This window comes from Nannospalax galili, unplaced genomic scaffold (assembly GCF_000622305.1).
Source record: "Nannospalax galili isolate Female #2095 unplaced genomic scaffold, S.galili_v1.0 scaffold113, whole genome shotgun sequence".
Classification (NCBI taxonomy): Eukaryota; Metazoa; Chordata; class Mammalia; order Rodentia; family Spalacidae; genus Nannospalax; species Nannospalax galili.
This window is the reverse complement of record NW_008335444.1, coordinates 5,807,395-5,819,679: the sequence shown is the minus strand read 5'-3', so window position 1 is coordinate 5,819,679 and position 12,285 is coordinate 5,807,395. Positions and strand designations below refer to the sequence as shown.

The window sequence follows — 12,285 nt, the reverse complement described above, 5'->3', positions numbered from 1 at the left end:
TCCCCTCCCCGCCACTCTTTCCCATTCTGCCCAGTGCCTCCTGCTTCCTTTCCTGAGCTAGGAATTGGAATTTCGGCTTTTTTCTTGGGATCAGAACAGAGGTGGGCTGTGAGTAGCAGTGAGGCTATCTGCCCTGGAGGTTTTTCTCCAGAACTGATGCCACTGAGACTCCAGCTACTCTTCTTCCAGGGAAGCACCCCACCCCAAGAACTACTTTGCCCCTCCCTGCAGCATTTTCGGCTTCTGTGCCTATTTCTGCCAGTAGAAGATTCTTGTGTGTGGAGACTGACCACAGCATGTCATCCCCAGGCCTAGCAGAGTGAGTGACACATAGCATATCCTCAAGAATGCTTATCCAAGAAATGTGGTTCTTCCCCTAAAACCCCAACTGTATTGGAAGGAACATACAGGTTGTGACCAGCAGGTGGCAATAGAGGTCACCGTGTGTAAGCTATGGCCCTCTTCAAGTGGGCGGGCTTACCTGGAGCACTCGCTGCAGAACCTCCCACAGCTATGGGAGGCTGTTTTCTTGAATTCTCTGGGGAGAGTCTCAGAGTGCAGCCCCAATTCTCTTTCCCTCTTTAGGGCCCATCTGCCAAACATGTATACTTCATAGATAGCCTGGGAAATGCTACTCATGTTCAGGAAATACCTTCCTTGGGGAGGTGGAGATGCTGTCCTTGTGTGCAGCAGGGACCGGAGCAGAACTGGATAGAACCAAAGGGCCAGGACAGCTGTCCTGTCTGTATGAGAAGGGCATAGAGTCTCATTCAGCCAGAGGAGAGAAGCTTTGTCCATAGTGAGTGGATGTACTTGGAAGTGACTTTGGTCATGAAAGAGGCATGAGTCTCCCACTAATCCCTGACCACCCCTGGCTCTGCCAAGTCATGCCACCATGGCTTGGAGTTAGGTTGGTTTGAGCTGATACCTGAGACCAACCTAAGGCTTGGTCTGCAGTCCTGAAGTTGGGGAAGCCAGGTGGTAAGGAGAGGAGCTGGCACCAGCTGCTGTCTGCTTTCTCCAGGAAGTCTGGGGACAGAAGTCAGGAAGCTTAGGAGTCACTAAGTCAGGTGTGATGGTGGGGAGGAGAGCTGTGAGGCTAGGAGTTGGTGTCCTGGGGAAAAGCTTAGAGTAGAGGAAAGAGTTCTTTCACCAGTAGGAGCTAGCACTGATACAGATTGCCTTAGTCTCGACACCCATCATCCCCTTAATCTTTAGGATAAGAATCCTATTTTATAGTTACCCGCCCCCCTGCAAGTTGCAGGTGAGCAAGATGAAGCTTTGAGAGGTTGCATTATTTGCCCAAGGTCACACCCTGTACCAGTGTACTTAGACTTAAGAATGCTCAGTCTCATAGCCAGAGATGCTTACTGAGGATCTGCTGTGCCGACGAGCAGGGGGTCCTTCCTCTCATGGACATGTTGGGACATAGGTAAAACAAGAAAGGACAGGGGTAGGCAAAAGACAAAGGGGAGGGGTGGACAACTGAGGCTGGCAGTGAAGGGGAGTTGGCATGGTGAGGGGAAGAAAGACAGGGCACTGAGAGAATAGCATGTGCAAAGGCCCTAGACAGCCAGGAGTATGGCTCTTTCGGGTCCTGAAAGGTGATTGGTACAAGTGTGGATAGGGATGAGGCCACGGGCAGAGTTAAGTGAGACTGTAGAGTAGGAATGGGCATCATCTAGAGATGCTTGTACAGGAGGCTTGCAAGAAGACAGAGAAGAAGGGCCGCTGGATGGAAGGAGCACCTGGGGAGGAGGGTGAAGCTGTTGATGTCTACCCAGCCCATGTGGAACAGGTTGGGGAGGGTGGAAATTAGCATCCAGAGTTATAAGGCCCAGCTCTGTGCCAGACTCACTATGGGACCTTGGGTGAGACACCCATATTTAAAGGGATTTCCTATTCCTTCATGGAACAAAGAATTGTCCTTGCTTTGCCCTAAAGCCTCCTAGGATTGTTTATAAGGACTAAGAGATCAACACTGGGGACTGGAAAGATGGCTCAGTGTTTAAGAGCACTGGCTGCTTTTGCAGAGGACCCAGGTCCATTTCCTAACACCCATATGGTGACTAACAACTGTGACTCCAGTTCCAGGCAATATGACACCCTCTTCTGGCTTCTATGGGCACTGCATGCATGTGGTACACTTATATCCATGCAGGCAAAACATTCATACATATAAAATAAAGATTAATCATAGCCGGGCGTGGCGGCACTCGCATGCCTGTAGTCCCAGCACTAGGGAGGTAGAGGCAGGCAGATCTCTGTGAGTTCAAGGCCGCCTGGTCTACATAGTGAATTCCAAGACAGCTCGGGCTACAGGGAGACCTTGTCTCAAAAAGACCAAAAAAATAATCAATCAATCAATCAATCAATCAATCAATCAGAGATCCGCCTGCCTCTGCCTGCTGGGACTAAAGGCATGCGCCACCACACCCGGCCAATCGAAAAAATTTTTTAAAAAGAGATCAAGGCTGAAAGGCTGTTGTTACCACCCCTGTCAGGGAAGGGATCCTCTAGGGCCCAAGGGGGCTCTGAGCCAAATACTGCTGCCTTTCTCAAAGAACCCTGTCATGTCCATCCCCTGGACCCAGGCCCCTGCCAATGTAGAGGTCATCCAATTGTTACACACGCCATCAGAATTCTACTACCCCCCAGAAGGGGACAGACACATGGGGTGCAGCCTGTAAACTAAGCAGGTATTTCCAGAAGGTGTAGACATAGCCTTGCTTCATTTTCTGTCGTTAGACTCCATGTCACTGGGACAGTTTTGAGTAAGGCCCAAGGCATATTTCAGTTCACTTAGGGTCATTTTGTCTATCCTGAACATCCATGGAACCCAAAATTCCCATGTTCATTCAGGCAGGATGGTGCCACCCACTCAGCACCAGGAAATCTCGAGTGCAACCTGCTGAACCTTCACTGGGGGACTCAAAAGGGGGAACAGCTTCCCCAGGGAGAAGCAGAAGGCTGCAGCTTGCCCACCCATCACAGGTGACAGTGCTCCTCTGTGGCCAGTGTAGGCAGGCATAGGTATAGGAGGATGCCTAGTGTCCTCTGTGTGTTCTGACCTTGAGCCCTTGACCCTCAGATCTTCTCTTTCTGGAGAATGGCCAGCTGTGCACATGCACCTTTCCCTGCACGCATGTGCAGCTCCAGCCAGGTGTCCAAGCCAATGCTCAGGCCCAGGTGAGCTACCTGGAATTCCCTGAGTCAGCTTTTCTGCAGCCTTAGGGGCAGTCAGCAAGCCACAGCGTTCTAAAGAGAGGCGCTGGCCCCGGCAGCTGCTGCAGCACTGCAGTGGCCTGGCTGGGAGTGATGGCCATGTCTTCCAGCTGGGGACAGGCGTGAGATGGGAGGAAGAGGGGGCTGCTGCTGGATTGGGAATCCCAGCTTCCTCAGAATGTGTGTCCATGAGAAGCCCTGAGCCAGTTCTCCCTACACACACATGATCACTTCCTGGGGTTAACCTGAACTTGATTCCTGCTTCTGAGTGTGCAAATCTGGAGATGAAGAGAAAGGTGCTGCTGCAGAGGGTGAAGCAGGCTGGTTCGGGGTGGGCAAGGGTGGTGGGCTAGGTAACTCCTGACACTCCACTTGGGGACTGGGCTCCTGAGATCTTAGCAGCAGGGGTGTTGGGGAACGATGATGAGACACAAAGGTAAGACCAAGAATCGAGGACCCACCACCGTCCTGGACCACCCTGCCCCTCCCTCGCTCCCCCTACTCAGGGTTTGTGGAGGCCCTGCCTGGCCCCAAGAGGAAGAAAGCAAGATTTGGGGCAGGCAAATAGCCTTGTTTGGGGGATCCTATCTGGGCACTGTTCTGCTGTCCCGTCCTCCCCCTCCCCCGCCCCTTAGTGACCAATGGAAAGCCCTGACTCTGCCCTGACTCCATCCTCCTGAAACCCGTCACGGCACCCCTGGGAACACCCCTCCTAGGTCCCAGCCTTTTGTTCCACCTCCCTCCTCCCTTTCTTTTTCTTCCTTGACTCAGGAAAACCTTCACTGTATCCCTGGAGCTTGCCGCTCCTCTTCTCCCTTCCCTGTGGTTCCGACAGGGGCTGGTCCCCTTCTCGCTCCCCTCCCCCAGCCAATCTTGCACCGAAAGACTCAGGAACCTATTGGTAGCGGGGGCGGTGGGGAGTGTCGCAGGAGGGAACTGCGTGGGCGGGGATCCTCAGCAGAGCCCCGGGATCCCCTAGTGGTTCCAGGGCCGCCCAGCCCCAACTTCTGTATGACCGCTAGCGATTAAACCCTTCTGCCAGTCTAGATCTCGGCAGCCCATTTCCCTGGGGCTGCCTCTTCCCAGCCGCCCTCTGCTGGCTGTTGGGGCTGGAGAAGGGGGCGTGGGTGAGCGGCCACTGGGGTGCCGGGGCGGGATCCTGATCCGATCGGGATCTTTTCCTAGGGGCTGCTAGCGCCTTGTGCAGGCGGATGTGAGCTGCATCTCAATTGGCGGGCGGGGGAAGCGGATCGGGTTGTTACTACTGCAGAGCTTGCGAGGGAGCCGCAGGAGGAGAGCCGCAGCGGCGCGGCGATGGGAACAGGGGACCTGGACTTCGGGACCCGCAGTCTCTAGCTGCTCTCCACCAGCCCACGCCAGCCGAACGGCGCCCACGTCCCGGGGTAAGAGGGAGCCCAGGCGGGGCACCCAGCAACGACATCTCGTGGACCCAAGCGAGGCCACGCCCGGGACACCAGCCGTGCCCCAGGGCCTGGTGCTGGACCCTGGATGCAGGGGTCACTGAAGTGAGACCCTCGACTTTCTGGGCTTGGCGCTCGCTGCGGTATAAACTAAGTACAGGACTATCCCGCTGTGAGATCGAGCCCCTGAAATCCACTTGTTTGTCCCGGGGGAGGTGTCCTGAATATCCTAGGAACCCCTCGTCCTTGACCAGTTCTCTGGGGGAGCCCAGGATGGACGCCTCCGTGCTGGGACAGAGACCTAACTGGGAAGCAAGGGTGCTCATCGCTTAGAAATGGTGGGAAGCGGAGCCCGGGAGGGTGGATGGAGTGGGTGTGTGGTGAGAAACGGGTGTAGGGCGGTGACGGGGGTGGGGGTGGGGGAACCCTACTCGCCCCCGCTGCGGCGAGGATGAGTTGGAGGATCCCGCACGCGCGCGGAGCTTTGGAGCCCCCTATTGCAAAGTGGAGCGCAGTGGGGGCGCTGGCACTGTGCGGGACTCACCGCCCATCGCGCCCCTCACTGGCCAGGTCTGTTGTAGCGGAATCAGCTGTCATGTTTTCTGTCGATTTCTCCCCGTAGAACTTTTTCATCCTCCAACCAGTGCCACGGTTCGGTGCACTGGAGGAACTAGGGTTCCCTGGGATCCTGAAAAACAGCCATGGACTTGGGAGAGACTCGCGAGAGGAAGGAGCGTATGGGGAATAGACCTAGTACGCTACTGTGTGACCTTGGACAAGCTGCTGTACCTCTCGGAATTTCAGTATGATAGAGGGAAATGGTGCACTAGACAGGAATGGAAACGAAGGGGAGAGTGTAGGGGAAGGTGCTCTGGTGAACAAGTCCAATGGGGCACCTGCCAAGCTTCTGAGCCTGGCAATTCACTGCCTTTGATCCCTGGCTTCTGCAGAGAGCTCAGTGCACTCTTGGGAGGAAAGAGGGTGGCTATGTGGGGCTCTGGGTTCAGAGCCCCAAGGAATCAGAAGCTTCCATTCCAACCTACCTGGTGACCTTGAGCAACTCATTTAACCCTCTGGGCCTTAGGATCTTTACCTGGAAATTGAGGATTTGGGCTTAAGGCATCTGAGGGCCTGAGGTTTCTCCGAGCTTTAACACCTGCTGGCCCAATTGAAGTGGGAGGAGGAAGCAGGGTAGGGGTTGGCTAGCCTCCTAAGCCTTCCAAGGGGGTGGGGAGGTCTACAGTCTTCCTGTTCCTTCATCACCCCTTCTCACCTGAGTCTCCAGCCTGGTAGGGAGGCCAGCATGACACACCCTCTGCACACGGCTCAGCCATCCCTGGGCAGAGGGTTCCTGAAGCATGCAGGAGAGTCAGGGGCTTTCCAAGGTCATGCTGTTACCACTGCTGTCCACATTCAGGAGTCTTCCCTGCTTAGCTCTTCATAGTGAGCTGTCCATTGTGCAGCCTGACCTGTCTGCAGTATCTCATTGAGGCCCTTCTTGGGGAGATCCTGTTGGGGCATCTGCTAAAATGAGTCTATAGCCTGTCACTGGGCCTTAGGTGCTGTGAGAAGACTCCTGGGTGAAGACAGAAGTTGGCTTGAGTTTACAGGTGTAGCTTCCCGTTTGTGTGATTCTGTGTGACCTTGGGCAAAGTCCCTTTCTTGCTTTCTTCCCCTGTGCATTGAGAGGGTCAAGCTGGGAAATGTCCCAGAACCCTCCCATTTCTGAAGACCTGTGGCTGGATATCAGGCTGGTACCAGAGTGACAGGAAGGGTGCTTGATGGGAGCAGGTGGCCTCTGGAACTCCCAGTGCATGGCCCTTCCCTGATTCTGTCCCCGGAGACACCCCGAGACAAGAGGCTTTAAGTGGAGCAATTTTCTAAGCTTTTCACACCCCTACAGTAAGACCTCAGGAGCCTCCATCCTGCTGGTTACTGGCTCAGTGACCTTGAGCAAGTGCCTTTAGAGCTGAGCTTCAGTGAATTTATTGCCAAAATGTAGTGATAATCGTGGTAGATTCTAGTGTTCCTATGGAGATTAAAGAAGAAACATATGAAGCACTTAATGCAGTATGGAGTCCACAAGTGTTTCCATAGCTGTTATTCACAGTATCAGTCAAAGCCCTTGGCAAACAGGCATGGGGCAGCTGGGAGCAGTGGCTATGGGGAGCAGTAGGAGGGCTTGGGGCCTTGCAGCATGATCTGCCCCAAGGAGTCCAAAGCTTCCCCCTAGAGGGGGAATAGCTACTGGCTCTTTCCCTGTCCCTCTGGCCACCAGTCACTGTGCAATAGGACTTGATGGATAACAGTCAGTGCCTGGGCTTCTTAATACTCTTATATCTACTTTCCTCTGGTTCTACCCTCATCATTTTCTGCCACCTCTGGTCCCTTCTATGGTTATAACAGAATGGCCTTTTCTTCACTTGCTGAACCATCCAGGAGCAAGTCAGCTGATGAACAGAAAGGAATGAACCTGGGGCCAGAAGTGGTCCCTTACAGGGCAGTGGGACTGCTGAGCCTCAGGGGATCCATGTGTGTGGATATGTTGGGGAGAGGGTGGTAGGGCCAGGATTTACCCCAGACTTGCTGTGTGAGCTTAGGTAATTTGATGTCCTCTTGGGACCTCAGCTTCCTTAGGTGAAGTGGAAGGCCAGCCTAGAAGACTCAGTACTGTCCCTGTTGGCTCTTGGGAGGCTCGCTGGGATCATTCAGGCGCCTGGTGCTCTCTGTTCCTTGGTGTCCATCCTGTAACTCAGCCTGGGGAAGGGTGATGACAGTTCCTCAGCGAGTGCTGATGGATAAGAGCAGAGGTTTTGCAGACAGAATCTCCAGGTTCCCATCTTGGTGTGTTCCTTAATAGCTGTGTGAATTTAGGTCAATTCTTTAATTCCTCTCAGCCTCAGTTGTCTCATCTAGGAGGTGGGGATATTTTTCCTTGCCTTTCAGGGTTCTTAAGATCACATTTATATAAAACTCCCAGAACACTGAATTGGGCATGGTGGCGCATGTGTTTAGTGCCAACACTCTGTGAGTTCGAGGCCAGCCTGGTCTACACAGTGAGGTCCAGGTCAGCTGGGGCTACAGGGAGACCTTGTTTCAAACAAACAAACAAACAAACAAAAACTCCCGGAACACAAGGAGTTCCTAGTGTGGTAGTGGGTGTTACTTGGGGTTCTTTGTCATTACAGAAGGAGGACAGGTCACAGCTCACTGTCCTGAAGCTGTCATCATGCACAGGTATCCAAGAGAGTGTTATGTTTCCTGTATTTTCCTCCTACTGTGCATCCTCGATACTGTGTGCTGGTCCTGGTCACAGTGCCAGTGGAATGGCAGCTCAGCCACACAGGGTGGCAGGAGGCCAAATGAATCCGTCTGTAAGGCCACTGGAGGCAGCGACGATGGAGGTGCAACATCCTCCCACTCAAGGTTTCCTGTGAGGAAAGGCTGGGAAACAAGGTCCTGGAGGAAATGCAGGAGCCAGGGTGTTGCTGTCTGCAGAGGGTATTGGGGAAGGGAATCTCAGAATGAGGCACCTACATGGGCCCAGGGAGCATCTCCATGCCGTCCTTGAATTCTGATTATGGGAAAACTGAGGCTCAGGAGATCACCTTGCCCAGTATCACACAGCATATTAGAACCAGTTGGGGGAGAGGGGGACTGAGCCAGCCCTTCAAGATCCTTAGTCTAATGCTCTTCCCACCCTCTCTGTTAAGCATGGGACAGCTATTTTCCATCTCTTCTAGAATCAGAGCATGAGGCGCAGTGCTCTGACTGCAGGAAGGACGCAGGTCCTGAGAGAAAGGAACCTTCTTCTCCAGACACTGAGTTCTGAGTCCCACAGTCCTGTTTTGTAGATGGAGGATGCCAAGGCCTCAGAAGAACACAGGACTAGCACTGAGTTCCCAGCATCAGGGGATTGTCAGCCCCCAGCTGGAGTTCTTCCAGGTACACAAGCCACCCCATTCTGCTTCTCTTGACCCAGACACACCACATGGCAGCAGCAGGGCAGCCAGAACATGAGAATAAACCCAGGTAGGCTTAGAGATGGGTAACACAGGAGACAAAGCAAAAGCCAAAGGACAGACATCTAATTCCATGAGCAGCTCTTTTTTCTTGGCCTGTCTCAGGTGGCCGCTGCTCTGAGCTGTTAGGCTGACAGCCTACCCTGAGGAAGGAGACAGTGGCCAGCTCTTCCACTGGCCAGTAGAGTGAAAGAAAGTCAATATTTGCTCAGCAGCAAAGGACAACAATGTGTGTGACTGGGCTGGGGCAGGGAGGGTGGCCTTGGGGTGTGAGCACTTGTTTTTAAAGCTGCTTTTGGCTTCACCAGCAGTGAATAACCCTTTGTGTGTCTGAGTGCATACTGAGTGGGTCTGATCTGGTGTACTTGCCCACATGGCCTCCCAGCAGCCCTCTTTCCCTAATAAATTTCTCTTATTGTTTAGAGTTGATGCTTCCCCACCTTCCACCCCCCTAGAGAGTTGGGACTTGAAGCTTTTGCAGGAAGGCCTGGCAGCAGATGGCCCTTTGAGCTGCCTGCAGAAGATTGTGCAGAGGCACGGAAGGGCCGGCTTCCTTATCTGGCCCCTCAGCTCAGCAGATGTGCAGTCCTTGGCACGTTAGGAGAGGCAGAGAAGGATCTTTTCTTTGTCATGCTCTCTTTGCATTCTTTTCATCTCCATATTTTGCTTCTTTGCTCTATCCTGAGGTTGCAAAGGAGCTGGGCAGGGACAGCTTTAATGGCTTTTGTGATTGGTGTGGTTCATGGAATCTTGTCTTAGCAATTTAACAAAGGGTGCATTTGGGAGCTTTCAGTGCGACTTAACAGGACTATACTGCAGCAGGATGGGCTTGCGTGAGGTATGGGGAAGGACTTCCACTGTGGGAGTCACCAGTGCTTGGTGAGTCTGTCAGGTGGGTACCTGTGGGCGGTGATCTACTGAGCTTACTTTCTTAGAATCAGTCAGCATTGTTACCAATCCCTTAGAGGGATACCACAACATTCCTGGAGGTCAGGGTTACCACCCAAGACCAAACCTGGCTCCTTGCCTCCTAAATTGGTATGAGGGCTGTGAACTCCGGAGTCCTCTGTTTTGCTCTTGTCATGGGCTTGGAGCGGCTCAGCTGGGTGAGTGATGGAGGAGAGGGGAGAACCTGTACTTGGCCTCAGCCACCAGCCCCAGGCAGGACAGATAGCTGCAGCAGAAGCCTTCAGCAGGATCGTCTCTCAAAGCTGCTGCTTTGTAGCCTGAATGGTGAGGCTGCCAGTTCCAAGCCTGCCTTTTGCCTGGATTTGAGGCCAGCCAGCTGCTGGGGACAGATTGCAGCTTGGCTCCCAGCCTCCAGCACGAGGCTCCTAGGCATAGGCATACTTCCTTCCTTCCTGGCCTGTGTGACTTCTGGAATTCACAGGACGGCTTGTCATTGTGTGACCAGACCCAGTGGCCCTAGTGCTCTGTGATGCGAAGGCCCCAGGTTCTTGGATGGGGTGGCCTGTGTTCAAATCACAGCTCCTCCAGTGTTTTAGCTGTAGGGCTTTGGCTAAGATATTTCAAGACCTGCTGCTTAGTTTCCTTATCTGTAATGTTTGAACTCGATAGGGTTGACATGAGAACTTATTGTATTAATATTTACCTAGAGCCCCGAGGAGAGTAGAAACCTGAGACACGGTACTGTGAAAATGGAGTTCTAAAGTACTACCGTGATTACTAATGGGGCCATTCTTAAAACAGAAAGGGGCATGTTGAAGATAAATAAATTTAGCACCAGGGGGCTAGGGAGATGGCTCAGTGGTTAAGAGTACTGGTTGCTCTTGCAGAGGACCTGGGTTTGGTTTCCAGCATCACATGGCAGCTAACAACCATATAACTAGTTATTTAACTCTATTACCAGGGGACCTGACACCCTCTTCTGACCTCCATAGTCATTGTATGACACAGGTACACTTATATACATGTAGGGAAAACATTCATACATATAGAATAAACATAAATTTAAAAAAAGAAATTGAGCACCAGAGCTAGGAGTGGATAAGGTAGGATATGAATTTGATTGGAAGGATTCAGAATATGGCGAATTACCCACACTGTTATAAACAAGTTGCTTTCCATTTCTGGACTTCAGTTGTGGCCTCTTGAAAACACTGTAGTGAAAGAGGCCTGTCTTTCCACCTCTCCCCCAATGTCTCACAGTGCATGACTGTCTGACAGAGTCAGCAAGTCTGCTAGATGTGCAGGGTAGCCTCTTCCTATCTCTGTTCTAGACATATACAGGCTTCCTCGCTGAGGCCTTGGCACTAGACCCAGTGGGCCACTCTCCTAGGGAGGACATTTGCCTCTGGTGGTTTTGGCTGATTCTGGCTGATCATTTTCTGCTCTTCATTTGTTGAGGGAAAGGCCTGGTAGTTCTATGCCCAGAAGTACAAAGGGAGGCACAGTTTTGTTGCTGTGTCATGATGGCCAAGCAAAGGACAGGGTAGAGGGTCTTCCTTTAAGCTGGGATGCCCTGACTAGAGCCCCCAGACAAGCTAAGCGCTGCCTGCCAGGGATGTTGGGAATAGGCCATTTCCCGGCCCAGAAGCAAAACCTTGGCTCCATTCCACATCCAGTACCTTCCCTCCCTGGAAGATATCCTGCCTCTTCACTTCCTCCTTTGAGGGGTGGGAGGAGCCAACAGGACCTGTTGACAGTATTAGATTGACAGTTAGGAGCAGGTCTCTCATAGAGGCCCCAACAACTGCTAAGGATGTGCGGTTATCAGGCCCAAAGCCAGCAACTGGGAGATGCCCACTGCCTCTGACCCCTCTACCTGGCTGTCTGAGGTATGTGGTAGGTTTGGAGATGGGGTGCATTATTTCGGAGCTACTCAGGGCCTGGGAAAGGACAATTAGGGATCATCTTTTAACATCTCAATACCATTTTACCAAGAACTCCAGACATTAGGTTCCTTGACAAAGTCATTCCTAAGGTCAGCCCATGGCCTAGAGTGGGCTGGTCTTCATCTGCCCCATTCCTCAAGCTTCACTAGAGAAGGCTCCAACATTGGTTAGCTCTGTGGAGTCCTCTGGTGCTTGTCTCCCATGACCTTGAGCCTGACCTTGAATCTTCCTGTACATCATCCTTATGCAAATTGGAAGTATTTCGATAACAGGTAGAACTTCCCTTGTGGCTTCTTTGAAATGGGAATGGAGAGTTCTCTTTTTCTTTCTCTTTCTTTTTTAGTCTTTTTGAGACCAGGTCTCCCTGTAGCTTCAGCTGGCCTGGAACTCACTATGTAGACCAGGCTGGCCTTGAACTCACAGAGATCTGCTTGCCTCTGCCTCCCCAGTGCTGAGATTAAAGACATGTCCCACCACACCCAGCCTTCTAAATATTTTTACATCATTTATTTACTTATTGGGGGTGTGTACATGCCATAGTACTTGTGTGGAGGTCAAAGGACAAATCATTGGTGTCAATACTTTTCTCCTACCATGTAGGTCCCTCCCAGGAATTGAATGCAGGAGGTTGTTAGGCTTGCCAGGCCTTTCTCCACTGAACCATCTCATCCCAAATGACTTGTTTATTTATTTATTTGTATTTTTAGTTTTTTGTATAATTTTTATTGAATTTTTATGTATTTTATATAAAACATCTTTTTT

The 12,285-nt window shown here is 52.1% G+C and overlaps 1 protein-coding gene across 5 annotated transcripts in view; it reads left to right on the top strand.

Annotated features, from left to right (window-relative positions):
• Positions 1-12,285, top strand: part of Syt2 (synaptotagmin 2) — a 127,648-nt gene that overhangs the window by 62,029 nt on the left and 53,334 nt on the right. Inside the window, exon 1 of one of the 5 annotated variants that reach the window (XM_008830323.1) lies at positions 4,364-4,628. The exons of the other annotated variants lie outside the window; for them this stretch is intronic. The gene's annotated coding sequence lies outside the window, so the exon portion shown is untranslated. Of the gene's footprint in view, positions 1-4,363; positions 4,629-12,285 lie in introns of those variants that run through there. 5 annotated transcript variants of the gene reach the window in all.